This window comes from Lactuca virosa, chromosome 5 (genome assembly GCF_052849685.1).
Source record: "Lactuca virosa cultivar CGN04683 chromosome 5, Lactuca_virosa_CGN04683_v6, whole genome shotgun sequence".
NCBI classification, from domain to species: Eukaryota; Viridiplantae; Streptophyta; class Magnoliopsida; order Asterales; family Asteraceae; genus Lactuca; species Lactuca virosa.
The window spans coordinates 237,579,132-237,582,920 of NC_136430.1; the positions used below are offsets into that span (position 1 = coordinate 237,579,132).

The 3,789-nt window shown below is 32.6% G+C and overlaps 1 long non-coding RNA gene across 2 annotated transcripts; it reads right to left on the reverse strand.

Annotated features, from left to right (window-relative positions):
* Positions 1-231: 231 nt before the first annotated feature.
* On the reverse strand, positions 232-3,207 carry LOC145117523 (uncharacterized). Of its 2 annotated transcripts, XR_013712697.1 has the most exons (4): positions 3,105-3,207; positions 1,419-1,517; positions 1,148-1,209; positions 232-277 (listed from the first exon to the last, which is right to left on the reverse strand). It is a non-coding gene; the product is annotated as an uncharacterized LOC145117523 (long non-coding RNA). The 2 variants fall into 2 exon arrangements; XR_013712698.1 differs by lacking the exons at positions 232-277; positions 1,148-1,209 and having other exon boundaries at positions 1,347-1,517.
* Between the last annotated feature and the right edge of the window lie 582 nt (positions 3,208-3,789).

Sequence of the window (3,789 nt, forward strand, 5' to 3'; positions counted from 1 at the left end):
GTTGTGGTTCTCCAAAGGAAAACCGGTATTCTCTATAACCTTCGGCTCTGATACCATTTCTATCACACCTCGCTAAAGCGGAAATACGGGGCGTGGCAGTACAAAGGGTCTCATAGCAAAAGTTAAAAGACAACACCAACCACAGTATTAAAAATCATTACAAATTTACAATGAGTTTGAACAACTTTTTAAAAGAGATTACAATGTATTTAAAAGTCAACACATGCAAATGCTCCTACAAGTGTTGTGTCTCTATGTGCCTCTTACTAGATGATTCCTGAAAAAGCATGTAAAACGAGCGTCAACTACAAAAATAGTTGGTGAGTACTCACATATTTAAAAATAATATTGGTTTCATAAATCGAAATAAATATTTTGATAAAAGTTTCCACGAATAAAAATATATTGCCAAAATAAGTAAATAACTTTGCATAAACAAAGTTCGTTGTCATCATGAGAGATAAAATATGTTGCTCAAATGAGATGCAATGTTCATATTCTCATGGGAAATAATGTTCGGTACTAAAACGAGTAAACAAGTTTCATTGCTAAAATGAGTATATAAGTTTCGTTGATAAAATGAGTATACAAGTTTCGTTACTAAAATACGATATAAGATTCGTATATGCATCAAGTTTCCATTCATGAGTTCACTACCCAAGCCTAATGACCGTTCCTGCCCCCATTCCATCATGTCCATGGTTTCCATGATGTCAGTTCATGGAAATATGCACTCACGGTTTCGGGCGAGTGGGGGCTGTCGATCCCAAATAGCGCTATCCATAAGACCATCGGCTCAAATATGAGTTAATAGGTTGTATCGGTTCTCCGGGGACTTAATCGTACAAGTTCATAACACCAAATTCATAGTACAAGTTCATAATACAAGGTTCATACAACAAAGTTCATATAATATAGTTCATAGCACAAGTTTATAAAATAATGTTCATAGAAATTGTAGCATGCTTTCCACCCCAAAACATTAAAAACGTAAAATATGGGCTGTGAATACTCACAATATGCAAAATATAGCAACCAAGTTTATACGAGTCAAATAAATACAATGAACATAGATTGTTTAAGACATGTCTTCCCACCCCCAAAACATTTAAAAGAAACCGAAAATAGGGGAGTCGTGAATACTCACAATACATTGAGATGATGCTATTGGTGCCTTGAACTACGTTCCACATGTACCACTCCCGATTCCTACAATAATGGTATTCGCTAGTGAGTCTCTAATCGAAATCTAACACTAGTATACTTACTACTTGTCACACCCCCAAACCAAGGCTGGCGGAAACGTCCGGGGGTGGAGGACTTCATGTATAGTATCATAACAACAATTGTAATAGTAATTCAAGCAAACACAACCAACATATATATAATTGAAAAAGTTACATCATTGTATGAATTACATGTTTACGAATCAATTACAATATGTTGACAAAATATGAAATAGTAGACGCCTTAGCATCCCATCCTCAAAAGCACTTGGTTACCTGTTTAATGATTTCCTGAGAATACAAGTTGTTTGAAAAAGTGTCAACACAAAGGTTGGTGAGTTCATAAGCTTTTGTTTGGTATTATTAAAAGCCTTTCGTTTGTAAAAGTAGTATTTGTTTTAGAAAAATCCAATATTTTCCTTAAAATGTATATGTAGTCTTAAATCCAAAGACCGAAATGTATAAGTAACTTTTCTTACTTATAATAAATAATGTAAGTTTAAATCGACATAAACTCGTTTAATTTTAATGAAGTTCCCGTAAATTCCAATATTCATTAATACATTATGTGAGTTTATTAAAGCCTTTTCTTGTAAAAGTAGTGTTCGTTCCAGAAAATCCAATATTTTCCTTAATGTGTAAATGTAGTCTTAAAACCCAAAGACCGAAATGTACAAATAATTTGTCATATTTATAGTAAAACAATGCAAGTTTAAATCGACATAAACTCGTTAAATTTTAATGAAGTTCCCGTAAATTCCAATGTTTATTAATACTTTATGTGAGTTTATTATAACCATACTATGACCAAGGTTGCCTAAAACGACGTTCTTCAGGCGTCGGAAATGTTATGACATTTGTCACCCCAGACCTATCGGTCTAACTGTTGCATGCAGTTTAGGTGTGGGTTTGTCAAACCCAATATAGATCTATACACAACTATCACGCTCTCCCTCAAGGAGACTCTGGTTACAATACAGGACTTAATGGTAATTTGAAGTAAATGTCTCACAAAGTCATTAACGGAATTACGTGTTATGAAAACTTGGTACCGTATGGCCGTACCTTGCTTAATGAAAATATCCTTTGTATAAATGTACCCTTTTTAAATGTATGTGTTATGTAATGTATCATAAACTATACCTATTATAGTTTATCAACCAAGGGTAGTACGTAGTAATGTATGCAAACTATATTCAAAATAGTTTATTAAATGTTTGAATGTATAGGTTGTACCTTGATTATAATCACTTGTTATTCTTTATATTTTATATGTCCAAATCCATTTGTAAACTGATGTGTGTCTAAATATTAAGATAAAATGTCATATATTGCAATAACATATAATCACATAAAGATATACACCTTGCTCAACATGTTACAAGGTGAAATGAAATTGACAGCAACTTTTCGTTGAATACAGTTTCTGTTACTGTTCTTAGAAAATTTATAGAAAAATCATCAAGGCTCTAAATCCAAATCCGCAAATTCTGAGAGTTTGGAATATGAGTCTAGTTTGTTCGTAAATTTTATCATGATTTTTAGTGATCTCTAACAGAGGTGAAAATATTCATAATCACAGACTGGTCCGGGTTTGCCTCTGAAATGATAGGCAGTTTTGTAAAAATCACCATAAATTGTAGAAAAATCATATGGAGATGTGCAAGTAGCCATTTTAAAGCTAAGAGTTTGAACTACTTGCACCTGGAACAGTTTTGAAAACTAAAATATTTAAGTTGACCAAAACAGTCCGTGATCGAAGTTCATCTTTTCTGATGTAAGCTGATAGAAAAAGTTTAATTGTGTTCTTGATGATTTTACTTGTATTCCCCCCTTAAAACTTAAAAAAAACATGTAAATGTAGGGGTATGAACTCACCTTATGTGTTCTTAGAGGATGGATGTTGGAGAAGAGAAGTGTTCAACTCAAAAACACTTAGAAGAAGCTTGATGATTAACCTTGGAAGTCTTGAAATTGAGAGAGAATGGTGTAGAAAATGAGTGACTTAAGCCTTGTATTTATACTAGTAAGAATTACTATTCATATATAATTCTTTAATAATAAGTGTTAAATGTTGACATTCTCCATATAACTAGTTAGTGTATATGACATATTCATGATGTAATCATGACAAATGTTTCTAGAAGATGGTTAATACTAATTGGCTAATAATAGTAATTTTTAAAACGTAAATAGTAAATAGTAGGTAGTAAATAGTAAATAGTAAATAGTAAATAGTAAATATGATGAGATTTTTACAATTGTCATATTTGTAAACCCCGTTAAGCCATGTTTAAGAGTCTTACACAACCCCCGATAATTGTGCAATAGTGTTTTATCGCTTTGGTTCGTTGTTTAGCACTGTTAAGGCTAAGGAAAATCAAACACATGAATTTTCCAAATGATGTTTTCTCATTAAAATAGCGAATTGTACAACGTAAACCTTAACATACAAGGGTTAATGGAGTTGACCGGTTTGACTTGTTGACTTTGTTTGACTTTGACTTGACCGAAATTTGACGGTTGTCACATTATCCCCCCGTTAGAAGAAATTTCATCCCGA